The 25637-nt window shown below is 31.2% G+C and overlaps 1 long non-coding RNA gene across 1 annotated transcript; it reads left to right on the top strand.

The window, feature by feature from the left end:
- The first annotated feature begins 2737 nt into the window (after positions 1-2737).
- LOC127739027 (uncharacterized) lies at positions 2738-24725 on the top strand. Its single transcript, XR_008000247.1, has 2 exons — positions 2738-3952; positions 23844-24725. It is a non-coding gene; the product is annotated as an uncharacterized LOC127739027 (long non-coding RNA).
- The last annotated feature ends 912 nt before the right edge of the window (positions 24726-25637 follow it).

Here is a 25637-nt window from a genome sequence, read left to right as displayed (position 1 = left end):
TGGGAATGGTTCAGCTGCGAATGTGATAAAAGTTTCTAGTCAGAATATAATCACTGAAGAAATTGAAGGGCTTATTGCCTCTTTTATTGAAGATGTAAGTAATGTAGATTATGTGTGTATCCCAGTTAAAGCCCTAATAATTAAAATTTAAAAGAACGTGTGAACCTTTGTGGAAATCAAAATGCCCAAAGGCTTTGAAATAATAGAACCAAAGCACGCAATAGAGAGCAACAAAATGGAATGGGGCAACATTATTTCATGCCCCAAAACAATACAAGGGTAATCTTAAAAACGTATTCTTTAGTGCTTGTAACGCTAATAAAAAATAAAGTGAATACAAAAGGAGAAAAAGGACGTAAAGTGAATTTTGAACTATATTTTTCTTATTGTATGGTTGCATATAGATTTGATTTTTTCGAGTACATACATATATTTATAAATACCTATATCATGAAGAACTCATTGACTTCTGTCTCAAATAAAATATTAATTATTCAAATGTGTATTATGACAAGTTCAGATTTTAAAAGAGTTAAAATTTAATGAAAACAACCTTATTACAGGAAAGAAAAAAACACTTATTTAATGAATTTATTTTAACACAATATGCCTCACTGGTAACCAGACATCAATCTTCGAATCATAACCATAAGGTTATAGTAGTTCCTGAAGCCTCGATGACAATAATTGGATACAGATAAAAATTACTTACCAGCTTATGAATTCGGTGCCACAACGAGAAGTGCAGTCGATTATCAGTACTACGGCAATTTTTACTGAACAAGGGGCAACTACTCAAATTTGCCTCTTGGTATTTTATGGATATTTAAAACACATCATTTTTGCTAGGCCAAAAGAAGGTGAAGAAAAATTCAATAATTTATTTATTTATTTAAATGTTTTATTTCATTTGACTTTAATTCCTAATTGGCTATTTTTTTGGTGATAATTGACATCGGGCTATCAGGAAGTATTATCTAGTCTCCTTCTTTGAGAAGGAAACTCAGATTTATTCTTGTTTTATTTTCATTCATATTTTTACTTTCTACTATTACCTCAAATACCAAAGTCATCAAATCAATTATTGATTTCTATTTTCAAATGGACAACATCAAGCACACACACACACACACACACACACACACACACACACACACACACACACACACATATATATCAATTATCTGTAAAAGTTTTACTTATGCAACCCTTTATAATACAATTAGGGCAAACACAAATTTTCAACGTAACAATACCCGCGACACAACACGGGACACTAAAATAAAACATGTTTGTGCAATATAAAGAATCGAACGATAAAAGGAATTACAGCAAAGCCAATTGGGAATGGTTCAGCTGCGAATGTGATAAAAGTTTCTAGTCAGAATATAATCACTGAAGAAATTGAAGGGCTTATTGCCTCTTTTATTGAAGATGTAAGTAATGTAGATTATGTGTGTATCCCAGTTAAAGCCCTAATAATTAAAATTTAAAAGAACGTGTGAACCTTTGTGGAAATCAAAATGCCCAAAGGCTTTGAAATAATAGAACCAAAGCACGCAATAGAGCGCAACAAAATGGAATGGGGCAACATTATTTCATGCCCCAAAACAATACAAGGGTAATCTTAAAAACGTATTCTTTAGTGCTTGTAACGCTAATAAAAAATAAAGTGAATACAAAAGGAGAAAAAGGACGTAAAGTGAATTTTGAACTATATTTTTCTTATTGTATGGTTGCATATAGATTTGATTTTTCGAGTACATACATATATTTATAAATACCTGTATCATGAAGAAGTCATTGACTTCTGTCCAAAATAAATATTAATTATTCAAATGTGTATTATCATTATTTCAGATTTTAAAAGAGTTAAAATTTAATGAAAACAACCTTATTACTGGAAAGAAAAAAACACTTATTTAATGAATTAATTTTAACACAATATGCCTCACTGGTAACCAGACATCAATCGTCGAATCATCCATAAGGTTATAGTAGTTTCTGAAGCCTCGATGACAATAATTGGATATAGATAAGTATTACTTACCAGCTTATGAATTCGGTGCCACAACGAAAAGTGCAGTCGATTATCAGTACTACGGCAATTTTTACTGAACAAGGGGCAACTACTCAAATTTGCCTCTTGGTATTTTATGGAGATTTAAAACACATCATTTTTGCTAAGACCAAAGAAGGTGAAGAAAAATCCAATGATTTATTTATTTATTTATTTAAATGTTTTATTTTATTTGACTTCAATGCGTAATTGGCCATTTTTTTTGGTGATAATTGACATCGGGCTATCAGGAAGTATTATCTAGTCTCCATCTTTGAGGACACTAAGATTTATTCTTGTTTCATTTTCATTTATATTTTTACTTGCTACTATTACCTCAAATGCCCAAGTCATCTGATCAATTATTGATTTCTTTTTTCACACACACACACACTCACACACCTATGTTTTTCAATAATCTGTAAAATTTTACTTATACAAACTTTTATAATACAATAACATGAATAAGGGCCAAAAACACTCACAACTTAGTACCACCTGTGAGAATCGACATGAAACAGAAAAACCTGGTTAAGCAATATACAGAATCGGTTGATAAAAGAAATTCAAACAAAGTTATTTTGGGAAGGATGATAAAAGGAATTACAGCAAAGCTAATTGGGAAGGATTTGGCTGCCAATTTCACCAAGTTATAATGAAGAAACATCGCTTGTGAGTACTTCCTAGTTAAACACTAACAAAAATATTTAAAAAAATGTTTGTACCCTTGTACCCTTATTCCACTGACAAGAAAATACAGAATGCTTGTAGGAACACAATAAGAATCGCCTTAAAACAATACCTTGAATCATATTGTGACTCCTTGAACGCTGACACTAAACTACAAAATCTGTGCACTACTGTTTTTACAATGTTACGTAAACATACTGGTAAAAAAGGAAATGATATCAGTAATAGATAACGATACACAATTGACTCTACCAAGCAAAAAACTGATTGATAATAATCTCACAAGCTAAGTACATTCAGTAGCAGAAGTTATTATAATGAAGAATTAAAAAATACAAAGATCATACTTAAAATTTAACTTACCAGAGCTGAAAGATGCGGTAAATGATACAAATGACATTTTGCATGGTACCTAGGTTATACAATGTTCAGACATTTGTAAAACTAGTCTCTTGGAATTGAACTCCCATTAATGATGAGATATAATTTCCATGCAAATTCCTTTTCATTGCACTCTAAAACTTTATACCAAAAATCCTAATGATCCTCGATCATACCACCGAATCGCACTTACATCCAACTGAAATACAATAATGTTGAAAATGGTTAAAAATAGACTTAAATGGTATCTAGATAAACTATTTCTTTTTCAAAACCAAAACGGTTAATTAAATTGAAACGGAAGCATGATGGAACAAAATATGCCATAGGATAATAATATTTGAAAAACTAAACTAGTCACATTAGGTTATTCATAAACTCCCGAAAAGCATTCGATATGTTTTGGAAGCATGTACTTGAAAAAAAGCAACAAGTGTCTATATTAATGTTGCTGTTATTCATCACAAAGCATTTGCAACGTGACATATTGTGAATACGGAAGAAGATAAAAGGAGGATAAACGAATATACTTGTAAACTTATATATCACTGTTGTCTTTAAAATGTATAATTAAAATATTTCATTTTTCTCTATCTGTTTGTTTATTTCATTCATTTAACTCTCTGTTTCATCATACTCATTATGACGTTTGACTGAGACTAACGACAGTTCTAATACACGTCACTACACACATGAATGCGTCAACTAAAATAACGCGGGAAAATTACTACGCCTTATAAATATATATTGTTGTTTTTTATTTCATGAACTGGTTAACCGGCTTACTAAGCGTACGCTTTAAAGTTGAAACATTATTTAGAGGTATGTTAATTTTGTTATTTGAAAAGTCTAATTCACAGTTTCCCGATAGAATTTCATTCAGTTAAAGTTATACGGATCAATATATATGTTATCTTTATCAAAATCTATGATAAGATTCGATGCGGCTTTGTAGTACTTTTTACATAGTTCTCTTGTAAAGGTCTAAATTACTGACCTGCAGCTATAAATTTGCATTATTAGTAATAGTCCACGGCTCAATTTTGTAGTGCTTTGTCGAATTTATTAGTCCGTCAGTTCTTGGCCTCTATTTTACTTGAAATATTGTATTTGAGTTATGAATGAGTGTATTTGTTTTCCGAATCTGTTGCAAGATTTGTATATCTTGAAATACATTTGCATTTGCTGTTAATAAAAGTGGTCCCAAGTCACTGTCTATGACACGCCTGAACCACTTTAAAAATTTATTACTTAATTACCTGTTTATCTGAAAATTCTGAGAAAAACCGGGATTATCTGAAATGTTTCGAGATAATCCCGGTTTATCTGAGCTTAATGTAATATAGTGAGATAATCCTAGTTTATCTGAGAAAATCTAAGAATATCTATAAAAGTGCCATAACTGTCTGTTATTTGTCATTAACGTAAATCTGGTATATGCTCAGTCGGAGTCCACTGTGACACTAATTAAAAAACCACTGAGACAATAACTATTAATAATTAAACAATTATAGTGTAATTTTTTCTTTTCACGTGGTAAGACTAGACACATTTTCTGATGATCTCTGAGGGTGTGAATCATTTAGCTCTTTTTTTTACCAATTTGCCCCTGTATTGAGTTTTATTGACCTTTGCTGTTACAAATTAAAGTAAGTTAAAGATCATAGAATCTATTCTGTACCAAATAAATGATTAAGAGTGTATATTACTGATATTATATCGGTTTCCCTATTTTACGAGATAACTTTAAAGCCCAGGAAATCGTTGTCTATTCATCCATGACATAAGTGGCTACATGGTTCAAGTATTTCAAACACTCTTTTTTTTAGAACAGAAAAAAATATTGTTTAATCTGAAAAAAGAACTAAAACATATATCCTGGTCTGTAAATAAATTCTTATAAAAAAATAAAGCGTTTTCATTATAAAAACACGTGTTCTCCGTAAATTGTAAACACATAGTAGTCCATCATGCATTGCAAGTCATTCATTGGATTTGTCAATTATGCAGATAGCAAAATATGAGTATTATTTACAAACAATTATATTGGCGGGAACAGTATATGCTAAGTAGTGCGCCCGACCAGTTCAAACACAACGATGAATGGTAGCGCATGACCACTTATATACCAGTAAATGTTATTGGTTAATCTACCAAAAATAGTCAATAATTTAAATATTCATGACAACTTTTGTTTTAATTTTACCTTCTTAACATTCATACTATTGTTGACATGTCAGAACTTATTTAATTTAATTCATTCAATATTTTATAGGGAGCTCAAGACATTGGTTTAATCTATTGATTTTAGTGATGATATATGCAAACATGTAAGATCGAAATGAATATCATGTATGAATAGACATGTATTGTATTTTTGATATTTTACTGTTTACTAAGAGAACAGGTTTATTTGCACTGTTATCTGGTTTTAAATATAAATAAATCGCTGATAACATTTTCCGCCATTGAGTGTATATAAGACCATATGAAAATTTTATGTTTTAAAATGTTTGTAAAGAATAATCTATATACATCAGTAGTGCTAAAATATTGTATTGATGTTACAAAAGTAAAATTTGCTTTAAAAATTTAAGGATATGTACACATTTCATTTTTTATAGTTTTTGTAATTAATAAGACATGGAATTACAGGTAGATATCAAAAACGTAGCTAATGTATGTATATAAACAATTTGTTGATATAAAAAAAAACATTTTATCAGTGAAGTTTTGTCATTACAGTGCGTTCTTTGTTCTTCGTCGTCTTTTATTTTATTTTTTTTGTACAAAAACTGCAACCAAACCTGTCAGCAATTATCTTAAAGTTTATATGTATTTATACAATTTCTTTTCTCACGTTTTTGGTTTTAACATTTAAACCGTTATACATACATAAATGCAAAAATGATCAGCAAGGAAAAATTCTCCAAATAAGTGATATGACCAATATGATTAGTTGGCTTCTTTCTGTGCTCTTTAAACTTTGTTAATTGGATTTCCAAATGTTTTAATTGGAACGTCACTGTTTTTCTTGTGTGCACTACTTCTTCGCAACCGTAAGAGATTATGACAAAATTATTTTACCAAATAGCTCGTTAAATCTTCAGGATGCTTCGGTCAATTTTAACCAAAGCAATACTGAGACTCCATATGGGAGTTATTTCCCCTTTTGTATTTGACATAAGTGATATATAAATGTAACTCATTAACCGTAAGTGATAGAGATTTAGGGTATCTTGATTTGAGGTCCTTAGTATACCAACAAGAAAACGGTGTCAAGGTAAAAGGTCAGGTCATTTTCCGAATTTTCCCCTTTGCTTGTGTGTGCATCCTATCTTACACTATAAAAGCTACATATAAAAGAACTGATGCTAAATGTCTGGGTTGTTGAGACAAACAAATGTTACGTTTAGCAAGAAGCGATCTGATGACATCTGAATGGAGTTATTGCCCCTTAAATGTTAGAATTAGAGGTAAATCGAAATTAACTTCATTCTGGTACATGATAAAGGCATAGTGTCTTTTGCAAAGGGTTGGATGACACATAACCTTGAAAAATATCAACCGGAAGTGACCTTATGCAAACCGAAAGTAGCTATTTTTGCACTTATTCAAGAAAATAATACTTATAAAATACATATTTTTTAAAATCAGCATACCATTACCTTAAAATGACACCGGAAGTCGACTTATGTAAACAGGAAGTAGCTAATAATCTCCTTTATTTGAAAGAAAAGTATAAAGAAACCATACATTTTCGGAATCAGTAGAAAGTAAGCTATCTTATGAAACAGGAAATGACATTTTCTTAACCGGAAGTAGCAAATTATCTCAAATGTTTAAGACAAAAGTATATAAAACCATATATTTTTAGAATCAGTGCAAAGAAAGCTACCATTTGGAAATGACATTTTCTTAACCGGAAGTAGCAAACTATCTCCCATATTTAAATCAAAAGTATAAAGAAACCATATATTTTTTGAATCAGTATGAAGAAACCTATGATTGGACGCCAATAGTAACTTTGAGTAAACCAAAAGTAGCTTCTCATCAGTTATCTAGAAATGAAATGTGGAAAGACCTTCAATTGTTCTCTGAACAATTGGGGTTTTTAATTTTTTTTTTCTTTCGCCAGTGTTTGGTGGTTTCGTTAGATGTCGCTAAGATTTTTTGCATATGATATCGAACAATTATTGCGACTTTGAAACCTACCCTGTTTAACCGAATACTTCTTATTATAAGAGTTATCTCCCCAAACACTGTTTTTTCTTGTTTGCGCATCTCCTTCGCAACCATAAAAGATTACGACAAAATTATTTCACCAATTTGCTCGTTATATCCTCAGGATCTTAAGAATAATTTTGACCGAAGCGATACGTAAACTCCATATGAGAGTTATTTCCCCTTCTGTATTTGACATAAGGGATATATAAATGTATAGCATGAATGGTAAGTGATAGAGACCTAAGGTATATTGATTTGAGTTCCTTTGTTCATTTCAATGAAATTGAGGCCAAGGTCAAAGGTCAAGGTCATATTCTAAATTTTGACTTTTCCTTGTTATTTGATCTTCTCTGTCACTTTTAAAATTACAAATTAAAGAACTAGTGCAAATGTTTGCTTAATTGTGATTAAGATATGATACATTTGGTCTGAAACAATCCAATGATATCTTATATCATTTAGTGTCCCTGAAATGATTCAATTTAAGGTTAATTGAATATTACTCCAACTTGGTATATGATAAAGCCATAAGATCTTTTGCAAAATGTTGGGTGACATATGACCTTGAAAAATGACAACCGGAAGTGACCTTGAGTGAACCGGAAGTAGTCATTTTTGCACTTATTTCATGTAGAAGTACATAGAAACCATATATTTTTTGAATGGTCATACATTAATCTATCATTTGAGACCGGAAGTGATATTTTATAAACCGGAAGTAGCATATTATCTCCCTTATTACAAGCATAAGTATATATAAACCATATATTTTTGGAATCAGTGTAAATAAAGCTATCATATGAGACCGAAAGTGACATATTCTAAACCGAAAGTAGCCAATTATCTCCCTTTTTACAGGCAAAAGTATATATAAACCATATATTTTTGGAATCAGTGTAAATAAATCTATCATATGAGACCGAAAGTGACATTTTCTAAACCGGAAGTAGCCAATTATTTCCCTTTTTACAGGCAAAAGTATATATAAACCATATATTTTTGGAATCAGTGTAAATAAAGCTATCATATGAGACCGGAAGTGACATTGTCTAAACCGTAAGTTGACAATCATCTCCCTTATTTCAGGCAAAAGTCTATAGAAACCATATGTTTATTGAATCAGTATGAAGAAACCTATTATTGGACGCCAATAGTAGCTTTGAGTAAACCAGAATTAGCTTCTCATCAATTATTTAGAAAATTGATGTGATAAGACCATCAATTGTTCTTTGAACAATTGGTTTTTTATTTTTTTTTTCTTCCGCCAAATTTTGTTCTTGCGATAAATTTTTGTTTCGCAAGATGTCGCTTAGATGTTTCGTATATGATATCGAACAGTTTATGCGCCTTTGAAATTGACTCTGCTTAACCGAATACTTTTCTTTGTAGGAGTTATCTCCCCGAACACTGTTTTCCTTGTGTTTGCATCTCCTCAGTAACCGTAAAAGAAAGCGACAAACTATTGTACCAAATTGCTCGTTTTATCCTCAGGATGTTTTGTCCAATTTTGACCGAAGCAATACGTAAACTCCATATGAGAGTTATTTCCCCTTCTGTATTTGACATAAGGGATATATAAATGTACAGCATGAATGGTAAGTGATAGAGACCTAAGGTATATTGATTTGAGTTCCTTGGTTCATTTTAATGAAATTGAGGCCAAGGTCAAAGGTCAAGGTCATATTCTAAATTTTGACATTTCCTTGTTATTTGATCTCCTCTGTCACTTTTAAAATAACAAATTAAAGAACTAGTGCAAAATGTTTGCTTAATTGTGATTAAGATATGATACATTTGGTCTGAAACAATCCAATGATATCTTATAGGAGTTATTGTCCCTGAAATGATTCAATTTAAGGTTAATTGATTATTACTCCAACTTGGTACATGATAAAGCCATAGGGTCTTTTGCAAACTGTTGGTTGGCATATGACCTTGAAAAAAGTAAACAGGAAGTGACCTTGAGTGAACCGGAAGTAGTATTTTTTGCACTTATTTCATGGAAAAGTACCTAGAAACCATATATTTTTTGAATGATCATAGGTTAAGCTATCATTTGAGACCGGAAGTGAAATTTTATAAACCGGAAGTAGCATATTATCTTCCTTATTACAGACATAAGTATATACAAACTATATATTTTTGGAATCAGTGTGAATAAAGCTATCATATGAGACCGAAAGTGACATTTTCTAAACCGGAAGTTCGCAATTATCTCCCTTATTTCAGGGAAAAGTATATAAAAACCATTTATTTATTGAATCAGTATGAAGAAATCTATACTTTGACGCTATTTATAACTTTGAGTAAACCAGAAGTAGCTTCCTATCATTTATTTAGAAAATTGATGTGGAAAGACCTTCAATTGTTCTTTGAACAATTGGTTTTTAATTATTATTATTTTTTTTTCCGCCAAATTTTGTTCTTGCGATAAATGTTTGTTTCGCAATATGTCGCTTAGATATTTCTCATATTGTATCGTATAGTATATGCGCTTTTAAATTTCACCCTGCTAAGCCGAACCATTTTCTTTGCAAGAGTTATCTCCCTATTCACTGTTTATCATCTGTGTGCATCTCCTTCGTAACAAAAAAAGATATCGACAAAATTATTTTTCTAAATTGTTCGTTACATCCTCAGGAATTTTTGGCTAATTTGGATCGAAGCGATTCGATGAAATTTTATAGGAGTTATCTACCTTTATCAAATGAATTTGTCGTTATGTTTTTGTTACTCATAAACTGTAAGCCGTATAAACCTATAGTCTTTTTATTTAAGGTCCTTGGATCCTAACTTCGAAAATGAGGTCAAGGTCAAAGGTCAAGGTCATGTTCCTAATTTTGTCTTTTGCTTGTTACTGCATTTTTTCCGATATATTTAATGTTATATATTAAAGAACGAGTGCAAAATGTTTGTTATATTGTGATGAAGATATGATACATTTGGTCTGAGACAATCCAGCGACATCTTATTGGAGTTATTGCCCCTGAAATGTTTTATTTTAAGGTAAATTGATTATTACTTCATATTGGTACATGATAAAGCCATAATATCTTTTGCAAAATGTTGGGTGACAAATTACCATGACAAATGTCAACCGGAAGTGACCTTGAGTGAACCGGAAGTAGTCATTTTTGCACTTATTTCATGTAGAAGTACATAGAAACCATATATTTTTTGAATGGTCATACATTAATCTATCATTTGAGACCTGAAGTGGTATTTTATAAACCGGAAGTAGCATATTATCCCCCTTTTTACAGGCAAAAGTATATATAAACCATATATTTTTGGAATCAGTGTAAATAAAGCTATCATATGAGACCGAAAGTGACATTTTCTAAACCGGAAGTAGCCAATTATCTCCCTTATTTCAGGCAAAAGTCTATAGAAACCATGTTAATTGAATCAGTATGAAGAAACCTATGACTGGACGCCAATAGTAGCTTTGAGTAAACCAGAATTATCTTCTCATCAATTATTTAGAAAATTGATGTGGAAAGACCTTCAATTGTTCTCTGAACAATTGGTTTTTAATTTTTTTTTTCTTTTTCTTCCGCCTTATTTTGTTCTTGCGATAAATATTTGTTTCGCAATATGTCGCTTAGATATTTGGTATATGATATTGAACAGTTTATGCGCCTTTGAAATTTACCCTGTAAAACCAAATAATTTTCTTTATAGGAGTTATCTCCCCGAACACTGTTTTCCTTGTGCACGCATCTCCTCCGTAACCGTAAAAGAAAGCGACAAATTTATTTTACCAAATTGCTCGTTATATCCTCAGGATGTTTTGTCCAATTTTGACCGAAGCGATACGTAAACTCCATATGAGAGTTATTTCCCCTTCTGTATTTGACATAAGGGATATATAAATGTATAGCATGAATGGTAAGTGATAGAGACCTAAGGTATATTGATTTGAGTTCCTTGGTTCATTTAAATGAAATTGAGGCCAAGGTCATAGGTCAAGGTCATATTCTAAATTTTGACTTTTCCTTTTTATTTGATCTCCTCAGTCACTTTTAAAATAACAAATTAAAGAACTAGTGCAAAATGTTTGCTTAATTGTGATTAAGATATGATACATTTGGTCTGAAATAATCCAATGATATCTTATAGGAGTTATTGTCCCTGAAATGATTCAATTTAAGGTTAATTGATTATTACTCCAACTTGGTACATGATAAAGCCATAAGATCTTTTGCAAAATGTTGGGTGACATATGACCTTGAAAAATGTCAACCGGAAGTGACCTTGAGTGAACCGGATGTAGTCATTTTTGCAATTATTTCATGTAGAAGTACATAGAAACCATATATTTTTTGAATGGTCATACATTAATCTATCATTTGAGACTGGAAGTAATATTTTATAAACCGGAAGTAGCATATTATCTCCCTTATTACAGGCATAAGTATATATAAACCATATATTTTTGGAATCAGTGTAAATAAAGCTATCATATGAGACCGAAAGTGACATTTTCTAAACCGGAAGTAGCCAATTATCTCCCTTTTTACAGGCAAAAGTATATATAAACCATATATTTTTGGAATCAGTGTAAATAAATCTATCATATGAGACCGGAAGTGACATTTTCTAAACCGGAAGTAGCCAATTATCTCCCTTTTTACAGGCAAAAGTATATATAAACCATATATTTTTGGAATCAGTGTAAATAAAGCTATCATATGAGACCGGAAGTGATTTTGTCCTAACCGGATGTTGACAATTATCTCCCTTATTTCAGACAAAAGTCTATAGAAACCATATGTTTATTGAATCAGTATGAAGAAAACTATGATTGGACGCCAATAGTAGCTTTGAGTAAACCAGAATTAGCTTCTCATCAATTATTTAGAAAATTGATGTGATAATACCTTCAATTGTTCTTTGAACAATTGGTTTTTAATTTTTTTTTTCTTCCGCCAAATTTTGTTCTTGCGGTAAATTTTTGTTTCGCAAGATGTCGCTTAGATATTTCGTATATGATATCGAACAGTTTATGCGCCTTTGAAATTTACCCTGTACAACCAAATAATTTTCTTTGTAGGAGTTATCTTCCCGAACACTGTTTTCCTTGTGCACGCATCTCCTCCGTAACCGTAAAAGAAAGCAACAAATTTATTTTACCAAATTGCTCGTTATATCCTCAGGATGTTTTGTCCAATTTTGACCGAAGCAATACTTAACTCCATATGAGTTATTTCCCCTTCTGTTTTTGACATAAGGGATATATAAATGTATAGCATGAATGGTAAGTGATAGAGACCTAAGGTATATTGATTTGAGTTCCTTGGTTCATTTAGATGAAATTGAGGCCAAGGTCAAAGGTCAAGGTCATATTTTAAATTTTGACTTTTCCTTGTTATTTGATCTATAGTCACTTTTAAAATTACAAATTAAAGAACTAGTGCAAAATGTTTGCTTAATTGTGATTAAGATATGATACATTTGGCCTGAAACAATCCAATGATATCTTATAGGAGTTATTGTCCCTGAAATGATTCAATTTAAGGTTAATTGATTATTACTCCAACTTGGTACATGATAAAGCCATAGGGTCTTTTGCAAACTGTTGGTTGACATATGACCTTGAAAAAAGCAAACCGGAAGTGACCTGGAATGAACCAGAAGTAGTATTTTTTGCACTTATTTCATGGAAAAGTACCTAAAAACCATATATTTTTTGAATGATCATAGGTTAACCTATCATTTGAGACCGGAAGTGACATTTTATAAACCGGAAGTAGCATATTATCTCCCTTATTACAGGCATAAGTATATACAAACTATATTTTTGGAATCATTGGAATAAAGCTATCATATTAGACCGGAAGTGACATTTTTTAAACCGGAAGTTGGCAATTATCTCCCTTATTTCAGGCAAAAGTATATAAAAACCATTTATTTATTGAATCAGTATGAAGAAATCTATACTTTGACGCTATTTATAACTTTGAGTAAACCAGAAGTAGCTTCCTATCAATTATTAAGAAAATTGATGTGGAAAGGCCTTCAATTGTTCTTTGAACAATTGGTTTTTAATTTTTTTTTTTTCTTCCGCCTAATTTTGTTCTTGCGATAAATATTTGTTTCGCAGTTTGTCGCTTAGATATTTGGTATATGATATCGAACAGTTTATGCGCCTTTGAAATTTACCCTGCGTTACCAAATAATTTTCTTTGTAGGAGTTATCTCCCCGAACACTGTTTTCCTTGTGCACGCATCTCCTCCGTAACCGTAAAAGAAAGCGACAAATTTATTTTACAAATTTGCTCGTTATATCCTCAGGATGTTTTGTCGAATTTTGACCGAAGCGATACGTAAACTCCATATGAGAGTTATTTCCCATTCTGTATTTGACATAAGGGATATATAAATGTATAGCATGAATGGTAAGTGATAGAGACCTAAGGTCTATTGATTTGAGTTCCTTGGTTCATTTAAATGAAATTGAGGCCAAGGTCAAAGGTCAAGGTCATATTCTAAATTTTGTCTTTTCCTTTTTATTTGATCTCCTCAGTCACTTTTAATATTACAAATTAAAGAACTAGTGCAAAATGTTTGCTTAATTGTGATTAAAATATGATACATTTGGTCTGAAACAATCCAATGATATCTAAAAGGAGTTATTGTCCCTGAAATGATTCAATTTAAGGTTAATTGATTATTACTCCAACTTGGTACATGATAAAGCCATAGGATCTTTTGCAAACTGTTGGTTGACAGATGACATTGAAAAAAGTAAACCGGAAGTGAACTTGAGTGAACCGGAAGTAGTATTTTTTGCACTTATTTCATGGAAAAGTACCTAGAAACCATATATTTTTTGAATGATCATAGGTTAACCTATCATTTGAGACCGGAATGGACATTTTATAAACCGGAAGTAGCATATTATCTTCCTTATTACAGGCATAAGTATATACAAACTATATATTTTTGGAATCAGTGTGAATAAAGGTATCATATGAGACCGGAAGTGACATTTTCTAAACCGGAAGTTGGCAATTATCTCCCTTATTTCAGGCAAAGGTATATAGAAACCATTTATTTATTGAATCAGTATGAAGAAATCTATACTTTGACGCTATTAATAGTTTTGAGTAAACCAGAAGTAGCTTCCTATCAATTTTTTAGAAAATTGATGTGGAAAGACTTTCAATTGTTCTTTGAACAATTGGTTTTTAATAATTTTTTTTTTTCTTCCGCCAAATTTTGTTCTTGCAATAAATATTTGTTTCGCAATATGTCGCTTAGATATTCCTTACATTGTATCGTACAGCGCATGCGCTTTTAAATTTCACCCTGCTAAGCCGAACAATTATCTTTGTAAGAGTTATCTCCCTATTCACTGTTTATCAAGTGTGTGCATCTCCTTCGTAACAAAAAAAGATATCGACAAAATTCTTTTTCTAAATTGTTCGTTACATCCTCAGGAATTTTTGGCTTATTTGGATCGAAGCGATTCAATGAAATTTGATAGGATTTATCTACCTTTACCAAAAAAATTTGTCGGTATGTTTTTTTAACTCATAAACCTTTAACCGTATAACCCTGGAATCTTTTAATTTGAGGCCCGTAGGTCCGAACTTAGAAAATGAAGTCAAGGTCAAAGGTCAAGGTCAAGTTCTCAATTTTGACTTTTCCTTGTTTTTGCATTTTCTCCAATACTTTTAAAGATATTTATGAAAGAACAAGTGCAAAATGTTTGCTTTATTGTAATGAAGATATGTTACCTTTTGTTTGAAACAATCTAATGGCATCTTATAGGAGTTAGTGCCCCTGAAATGTCTAATTATAAGGTTAATTGATTATTACTTCAACTTGGTTCATTATAAAGCCATATGACCTTTTACAAAAGGTTTGGTGACATATGACCTTAAAAAATGTGAACCGGAAGTGACCTTGAGAAAACCGGAAGTAGCCTTTTTGCACTTTTCTCATGGAAAAGTACTTAGAATCCATATATTTTGTAATATAAATACATAAACTTATCACTAAAGACCAGAAATGACTTTCGATAAACCGAAAGTGGCCAATTATCTCCTGTTTTACATGCAAAAGTATATAAAAACTATATATTTTTGGAATCAGTGTAAAAGAAGCTATCAAATGAGACCGGAAGTGACGTTTACTTCACCGGAAGAGGCACATTATCTCCCTTATTTCACTCAAAAGTATATAGAAACCATTCATTTGTCGTATCAGTTTGAAGAAACTAATGATTCGATACCAATTTTAACTTTGATTAAACCGGAACTAGCTTCTTTTCAATAACTTTGAAAATTGATGTAAATTGACTTTCAATTGTTCTCTGAACAATTGGTTTTTAATTAATTTTTTTTTCTTCTTCATCCAAATTTTATTCTTGCGATAAATATTTGTTTCGCAATATGTCGCTTAGATAATTGAGGCCAAATTTTGTTCTTGCGATAAATATTTGTTCGCAATATGTCGCTTAGATAATTCTGATATTATATCGTAGAGTATGCGTTTTTAAATTTCACTCTGCTAAGCCGAACAATCACCTTTGTAAGAGTTATCTCCCTATTCACTGTTTATCAAGTGTGTGCATCTCCTTGGTAACAAAAAAAGATATCGACAAAAATTTTTTTTTCTAAATTGTTCGTTACATCCTCAGGAATTTTTGGCTAATTTGGATCGAAGCAATTCGATGAAACTTTATAGGAGTTATCTACCTTTACCAAACAAATTTGTCGTTATGCTTTTTTAACTCATAAACCTTTAACCGTATAACCCTGGAATCTTTTTATTTGAGGCCCGTAGGTCCTAACTTAGTAAATGAAGTCAAGGTCAAAGGTCAAGATCAAGTTCTCAATTTTGACTTTTCCTTGTTTTTGCATTTTCTCCAACACTTTTAAAGATATATATGAAAGAACAAGTGCAAAATGTTTGCTTTATTGTAATGAAGATATTTTACATTTGGTCTGAAACAATCTAATGGCATCTTATAGGAGTTAATGCCCATGAAATATCTAATTTTAAGGTTAATTGATTATTACTTCAACTTGCTTCATTATAAAGCCATATGACCTTTAACAAAAGGTTTGATTACATATAACCTTGAAAAATGTGAACCGGAAGTGACCTTGAGAAAACCGGAAGGAGCCTTTTTTGCACTTTTTTGCATGGAAAAGTACTCAGAATCCACATATTTTGTAATATAAATACATAAACTTATCACTAAAGACCAGAAGTGACTTTCGATAAACCGGAAGTGGCCAATTATCTTCTGTTTTACATGCAAAAGTATATAGAAACTATATATTTTTTGAATCAGTGTAAAAGAAGCTATCAAATGAGACCGGAAGTGACGTTAACTTCACCAGAAGTAGCACATTATCTCCCTTATTTCACTCAAAAGTATATAGAAACCATTCATTTATCGCATCAGTTTGAAGAAACTTATGATTGGATACCAATTTGAACTTTGAGTAAACCGGAACTAGCTTCTTTTCAATAACTTTGAAAATTGATGTGGAAAGACCTTCAATTGTTCTCTGAACAATTGGTTTTTAATTATTATTATAATTTTTTTCTCCGCCTAATTTTATTCTTGCGATAAATATTTGTTTCGCAATATGTCGCTTAGATATTTCTCATATTGTATCGTATAGTTTATGCGCTTTTAAATTTCACCCTGCTAAGATGAACAATTTTCTTTGTAAGAGTTATCTCCCTATTCACTGTTTATCAAGTGTGTGCATCTCCTTCAAAACAAAAAAAGATATCGACAAAATTCTTTTTCTAAATTGTTCGTTACATCCTCAGGAATTTTTGGCTAATTTGGATCGAAGCGATTCAATGAAATTTTATAGGAATTATCTACCTTTACCAAAAAAATTTGTCGGTATGTTTTTTAACTCATAAACCTTTAACCGTATAACCCTGGAATCTTTTTATTGGAGGTCCGTCGGTCCTAACTTAGAAAATGAAGTCAAGGTCAAAGGTCCAGGTCAAGTTCTCAATTTTGACTTTTCCTTGTTTTTGCATTTTCTCCAACACTTTTAAAGATATATATGAAAGAACAAGTGCAAAATGTTTGCTTTATTGTAATGAAGATATGTTACATTCGGTCTGAAACAATCTAATGGCATCTTATAGGAGTTAGTGCCCCTGAAATGTATAATTATAAGGTTAATTGATTATTACTTCAACTTGGTTCATTATAAAGCCATATGACCTTTTACAAAAGGTTGGGTGAATATGACCTTGAAAAATGTCAACCGGAAGTAGCCCTTTTTGCACTTTTTTCATGGAAAAGTACTTAGAATCCATATATTTTGTAATATAAACACATTAACTTATCACTAAAGACCAGAAGTGACTTTCGATAAACCGGAAGTGGCCAATTATCTTCTGTTTTACATGCAAAAGTATATAGAAACTATATAATATTTTGAATCAGTGTAAAAGAAACTATCAAATGAGACCGGAAGTGACGTTAACTTCACCAGAAGTAGCACATTATCTCCCTTATTTCACTCAAAAGTATATAGAAACCATTCATTTATCGCATCAGTTTGAAGAAACTTATGATTGGATACCAATTTGAACTTTGAGTAAACCGGAACTAGCTTCTTTTCAATAACTTTGAAAATTGATGTGGAAAGACCTTCAATTGTTCTCTGAACAATTGGTTTTTAATTATTATTATTATTTTTTTTTCTCCGCCTAATTTTATTCTTGCGATAAATATTTGTTTCGCAATATGTCGCTTAGATATTTCTCATATTGTATCGTATAGTTTATGCGCTTTTAAATTTCACCCTGCTAAGACGAACAATTTTCTTTGTAAGAGTTATCTCCCTATTCACTGTTTATCAAGTGTGTGCATCTCCTTCGTAACAAAAAAAGATATCGACAAAATTCTTTTACTAAATTGTTCGCTACATCCTCAGAAATTTTTGGCTAATTTGGATCGAAGTAATTCGATGAAATTTTATAGAAGTTTTCTACCTTTACCAAAAAAATTTGTCGGTATGTTTTTTTTAACTAATAAACCTTTAACCGTATAACCCTGGAATCTTTTTATTTGAGGTCCCTAGGTCCTAACTTAAAAAATGTAGTCAAGATCAAAGGTCAAGGTTAAGTTCTAAATTTTGACTTTTCCTTGTTTTTGCATTTTCTCCAACACTTTTAAAGATATATATAAAAGAACAAGTGAAAAATGTTTGCTTTATGGTAATGAAGATATGTTATATTTGGTCTGACACAATCTAATGACATCTTATAGGAGTTAGTGCCCCTGAAATGTCTAATTATAAGGTTAATTGATCATTTCTTCAACTTGGTTCATTAAACTGCCATATGACCTTTAATAAAAGGTTAAGTGACATATGACCTTGAAAAATGACAACCGGAAGTGACCTTGAGAAAACCGGAAGTAGCCCTTTTTGCACTTTTTTCATGGAAAAGTACTTGGAATCCATCTATTTTGTAATTTAAATACATTAACTTATCACCAAAGACTAGAAGTGTTTTTCGATAAACCGGAAGTGGCCAATTATCTCCTAGTTTACAGGCAAAAGTATATAGAAACTATATATTTTTTGAATCAGTGTGAAAGAAGCTATCATATGAGATCGGAAGTGATATTTACTTCACCGGAAGTAGCACATTATTTCCCTTATTTTACTTAAAAAGTATATAGAAACCACTTATTTATCGCATCAGTATGAAGAAACTTATGATTGGATGCCAATTTTAACTTTGAGTAAATAGGAACTAGCTTCTTTTCAATAACTTTGAAAATAAATGTGGAAAGACCTTCAATTGATCTCTGAACAATTGGTTTTTAATTATTATTTTTTTCTTCTTCCGCCATATTTTTTTCTTACGGTGCTTTGTGGTTATGCAACATGTCGCTTAGATTTTTTGCATATGATATCGAACAGTTATTGTGATTTTGAAACTGACCCTGTTTAGCCGACCACTTTTTTATTGTAAGAGTTATCTCCCCAAGCACTGTTTCTCTTGTGTGCGCATCTCCTTCGCAAACCGTTAAAGATAACGACAAAATTATTTATTCAATTTGCTCGTTAAATCCACAGGATCTTAAGAATAATTTTGACTGAAGCGGTCCGGAGTCTCCATATGAGAGTTATTTCCCCTTTAGTATTTTAATTAAGAAAAATGTCAATGTAATTTGTAAACCATAAGTGATAGAGACCTAGGGTCTTTTGATTTGAGCTTCTTGGTCCAAAACCAAGGAAATTAAGGTCAAGGTCAAAGGTCAAGGTCATGGTCTAAATTTAGATTTTGACTTATTTTCACTTCTTTTCAAAAACCGTATAAGATATTGACAATTAATTTTAACTAAATTGTTAGTTGCGATATTTTGGTTGAAAGGGTGCGTAGACATTAAATGGGAGTTTTAGCCCTTCTTATATTTAGAATTATGCGTAAAGTAATATAACTCATTAACCATATATGATAAAGGCCTAGGGTCTTTTGATTTGATGTCCTTGGTTTTTGACCTTGAAATTGAGGTCAAGGTCATAGGTAAATTTGACGTTGAAGATTTTGACCTTTGCTTTAAATTCATATTTATACATCATAAAGCTATAGGACTGAGCATTAGGTTACAAGCCATATGACCTTGAAAAATCAAACCGGAAGTGACCTTATGTAAACCGGAAGTGGCTATTTTTTGTACTAATAACATGTAAGAATGTATAGATTAATATATTTTTGAAAGCAGTGTAAAATTAACTATCAAATAATACCGGAAATGCCATTTTTTAGACCGGAATTAACAAATTATCTCCCTTATTTAAAATAAAATTGTATAGAAACCATATATTTTTGGAATCAGCAAACAATGGGCTATCATTTGACACTGGAACTGACATTTTAAACCGATTTTTTAATATTTTCAAATCCAAATATATCGTTAGGGGTGGAAAGACCTTCAATTGTTCTCTGAATTCTCTGAACAATTGGTATTTAATAAGGTCTTTCCACTTTTCCGTGGAAAGACTTATTGGTTTTCTTCTGATTATTAGGTCTTTCCACTTTTCTGTGGAAAGACCTTTTGGTTTTCTTCTGATTATTATTTTTTTCTTCTTTCGCCACTTTTTTCTGCCGGTGTTTTTTTGTTTCGCAAGATGTCGCTTAGATTTTTTGTGTATGATATCGAACAGTTATTGCGATTTTGAAACTGACCCTATTTAGCCGAATACTTTTTATTGTAAGAGTTATCTCCCCAAACACTGTTTTTCTTCTGTACCCATCTCCTTCGCAACCGTAAAAGATTATAACAAATTTATGTCTCCAATTTGTTCGTTATATCCTCAGGATCTTAAGAATAATTTTGACCGAAGCGGTCCAGAAACTCCATATGAGAGTTATTTCCCCTTCTGTATTCAAAATAAGTAAAATGTAATTGTAATTGGTAAACCATAAATGATAGCGACCTAGGGTCTTTTGATTTGAGGTCCTTGGTCCAAAAAAAAGAAAAAAGGGTCAAGGTCAAAGGTCAAGGTCATTTTTAAATTTGGATTTTGGCTGATTTTCACCTCTTTTCAAACACGATATAAAATATCGACAACATATTTTGACTTAATTGTTAGTTGCGACATGTCGTAACACATACATATCGGTTTAAAGGGTACGCTTACATCAAATTAGAGTTTTCTCCCCTCTTTTATTTAAAAGTATGCATATGGTGATATAACTCATGAACCAAATATAATTAAGTCCTAGGGTCTTTTGATTTTAGGTCCTTGGTTGATGACCTTGAAATTGAGCTCTAGGTCATAGGTTAAATTGATGTTCTAGATTTTGACCTTTGCTTTTACCTCATATGTATACATGATAAATCTATGGGACTTTTTGCATTAGATTTCAAGCCATTTAACCTTAGAAAAGCCAACCGGAAGTGACCTTGTGTAAACCGGAAGTAGCTTTTTTGTACTTAATTAATGTAAAAGTTTATAGAACCAGATATTTTTGGTATCAGTGTGAATTAAACGTTTTATAATACCGGAAGAAACATTTTTCAAACCGGAAGTAACAAATTATCTCCCTTATTTAAAACACATTGTAAAGAAACCATATATTTTTGGAATCAGCGTACAATAAGCTATCATTTGAAGCTGGAAATGACATTTTAAAACGAATTTTACTATTTTCATATTAAAATACATGTTTTTTTGTGGAAAGACCTTCAATTGTTCTCTGAACAATTGGTTTTTAATTTTAATTTTTTTTCTTCTTCCGCTACTTTTTTTCTGACGGTGCTTTTTCGTTTCGCAAGATGTCGATTAGATTTTTTGCATATGATATCGAACAGTTATTGCGACTTTGAAACTGACCCTGTTTAACCGAACACTTTTTATTGTAAGAGTTATTTCCCTAAACACTATTTTTCTTGTGTACGCATCTCCTTCGCAACCGTAAAAGATTATGACATATTTATTTCTCCAATTTGCTCGTTATATCCTCAGGATCTGAAGAATAATTTTGACCGAAGCCATCCGGAGACTCCATATGACAGCTATTTCCCCTTTTGCATTTGATATAAGTGATATACATTTGCAACTGGTAAACCATAAGTGATAGAGACCTAGGGTCTGTTGATTTGAGGTCATTGGTCCAAAATTAAGAAAATTATGTCAAGGTCAAAGGTCAAGGTCATGTTGTGATTTTTTACATTCAGTTCATATCGCTTCTTCCCAGAAAGAGTTATAGATATCGACAAAACAATTTAACCAAAATGTTTGTCTTGACATATCCTTACTGGAAATATTTTGTCAAAATGGTACGCGTCATTTTATTGAAGGGTCTATGCCCCTGTTATGGTCAAATCAACAAATTACTTATCAAAACTTCAAACTTTGCAGCTATCATGTTGTAAATGATTCTTATCTCAATTATCAACCACAGTCTTCCACTACACTCACCCCCTTTTTACAACTGATATTTTTTTTTAGTTATCCCATTTCTATGAGAGAGAAAAATTCGCTTATAGTCCCGTACATTTTACTGTAAAATGCTAATCCTTCTTATGTACAAACTTCTTTCTGAAATAGAAATCCATCCCTGCAAAAATCTGCTTCAATTCATGTATTTTCTTTAATTAATCGATAAATGTTTTGTTAAAATACTATAACAACAGCATTATTTTTGTGTGCATGCAATGAATGAAGACTCGTGATCAGCGATTAGACAATAGTTTACCTGTAAAATGAACCAAGAAAATATATTCCCGTTAGACACGTGCGGTCCGCTTGATTGAGAAATTAAAATGAATGACATAGAAATCGCTCCCAAGTTCGTAAATATTACTGAAATCCTACAATCAAATTTCTAAACATGCATTAAAATACAAATCTGTGCTCCCGTAAACATGTGTACGTAAAATGCATGCATGATCTGTAAAAAATAAAACCAATAGTGATCGTGTTTCTCCAATCAATACACATGTGCTCTGTTCAACGGTCTCCCCCGAAAAGAAATTAATATTCCAGACATATATATTTGAGCGTCACGTGACTTCACAACACCATCGCGCGCGCGGACCTAAAATTAGAATATAACATTCCATATCCAAATATAGAAAGCGAAACTTCCAAGATAAAATGTTACTCAGTTTTTTCCTACAAGTTCAAACAAAATGCACACACAACAACAAAAAAAAAACATGAAGTCCATGTTCCCGTAGACAATAGAGAAAATTAATAAAAAGAAGTATTAGGATTTTTATTCATTAGGAAATCCAGCTAGGCCGTCCGTTTGGCTGTCCGGGATAAACAAGTACGCAGACACGTTTTGTCAGAATACGGACGTTAAGTCTGATGCCTCGCATAGAAAGAGAGTGCCATGCAAACAATCAATCAATCAATCAATCAATCAATCAATCAATCAACCAATCAAACAATCAATCAATCAATCAATAAAAAAAACCAAATTAATCATGTTTCGGAGTGGAAAGACCGTTAACAATTGTTTTTAAAACAATTGATTTATATTTTAACTTGTTTTGCTATTAATAATTTTTCATTTTTTTTTCTATCAAGATCCAAAAACAAACAAAAAATTAAAACATTAGCATAAAAACGTTAAATAATGAAAAGATAATGCGAAGACATATATATTATAAGAACCAGACCTTCAGCATGTTAAGAGTTCTAATTTATCATAAATCATCATGCAATAAGTAAAAACGGTTGATCAGAACATTTTTTTGCGGAAATTTAGAGAGGTAAAACAATATAATAGACGGTAACCATTGACAACCCAATGGATCAGAGGCGCCTGTTTAGGGACAGAAATATAACAGTGACGGTGTTACACACAATATATAAGAAAATCCATAATCAATTGTTCTTAGTACTACAAGTACTTTATTTGAGAGAGACAATAAGGTTTTTTGATTTTTCATCAGAACTGATACAAGTTATTTCTAATACTGCTGTTTGAAAATTTTCCAATAATTTGTTCTCTTTTTAAGGTAAGCAAAAGAAAATGTACAAATGAAAGAGCAATGGAACTTTCATCCATGATGACAGAAGACAAAAGACCGGATACTGAAGTGGATGAAAGAAGAAAACAGAAATATGTTCGTTACAAACAAAACCAGTCTTTGAAAGACATAAATGTTTTACAACTTATACTAAAGCAAAAAGATAAACATCTTCACTTATTGCAAAAAGAAAACTGCTTACTCCAAGATCGTTTAAACAAGCAAACAATAGCACTCCTAGGAGAAATAAAAGAGAGAGATAATAATTGAAAATCTTATATGCCTTCACAACAAAATTAAAGAATTCGACAAGTTCCAAGACATGATAAAGGAAAATATCCAAGTTGGGTTGAATGTAAAGCTAGATACAGTCATAGGCGAGATGGAAGTCATGCGTTCTGCAATAGATGACCTGTTGGTTGAAGCAAGACAAAAAAGCAACAGTATTTCAGATACTAAAAATGTTACCTTAAACATTATTAAGCAGAAAGGAATTTTGCAGATTTCTACCGAGGATTAACTTTCCATAGCAAAACAAAAATGTTTTTCTTTTTTTTACTTTTAATGTAATCAAGACAAACGAAACTGCTACAATGTGTACAGTATAAAACTAAATAGTATATATATAGACTAATTACTGTAAAAAATCTAGTGTCCTTTATACAGAGTTTCATTCATTCTTCATAAAACGGAAATTTTTACAATGTCTTCAATAAACAGCGATTTGCTGTAACATGTTTTTTTTTATGGAAACTGTAGCAACATTTACTGAGTGTATTTTCATTTGGGATAAAAACACATTGTTTTACACATTTGACCGTGATTTGTACTATGGAAGTAATATATTTACAATAAAATACGTCCAAGGTTCGGTGTATGTTGCAGTTTTTTCTCATCCTTTATTCATAAACATATGTCTCTTTAGACTTTGAAATGTTCACCTAGCAAAAAAAAAAATGGTTATTTGATATTTTTTTACTTTTTCGTATTCAATTATTTATTGTTTTTTTTTTAAACAGATAACTTATTTTCAAATATACAACTTTGAAGAGCACTCAAACCAAGGGGATTAACTTTTCAGTTTTTCAGTTTTTAACTATTACCCATATATTTCACTGTTCAGCTAAGTTTCTCTCTCCCCATAACTTTAAAAAAAAAAGTTTTTAAAAATTACAATTGATATGCAATAAATTTTATATGGCGTTATTTGGTGGCTCAGCTTTTTTTATTCATCTCGTATTGCTTGTCATTTTTTTCTGTGAAAAGTTAAGTCTATCTATCATACTTTATTGAAGGGCAATAAGTCTCGTATGGAATCAGTTATAAGTTTCAGTTTTCATAGATCTAGCATTGTTGATATTTTTTTCTCTTTTAAATTTCTGTTTCTGTTTATCGATATTGATACAAAGCAAAAACATTAAAACGTCATATTAGCATTTTTGTTTATCTTGTGTTAAATTTTCAGATTAGTGGCTATCTTTGTTGATTTGAAAATAATTACTCTAAGGATTATTTAGGATTTTCGGCCCAAATTTGTGTTGGAATTGACGAAACAGTTTAATAGGAAAATTTTAAAAACGTTTTTTATGAAGAACATTACGACAAGTTATGGCAAAAAATAAGTAAAAATAAAAAAAATAAATTCCACCGGAACTTGAAACCTTAATGGTTTTTAGAATTCCTATGTTCTCAGTACAATATTTTGCCTCGTAAACATTATTATAGATAAAGTAACACTGAACCTGCAAAATATTTGATACGAATAAAAAAAAAAAAATCCAG

The sequence above is a fragment of the Mytilus californianus genome, unplaced genomic scaffold (genome assembly GCF_021869535.1).
Source record: "Mytilus californianus isolate M0D057914Y unplaced genomic scaffold, xbMytCali1.0.p SCAF_4, whole genome shotgun sequence".
NCBI classification, from domain to species: Eukaryota; Metazoa; Mollusca; class Bivalvia; order Mytilida; family Mytilidae; genus Mytilus; species Mytilus californianus.
This window is presented reverse-complemented; position numbering and strand designations above follow the sequence as displayed.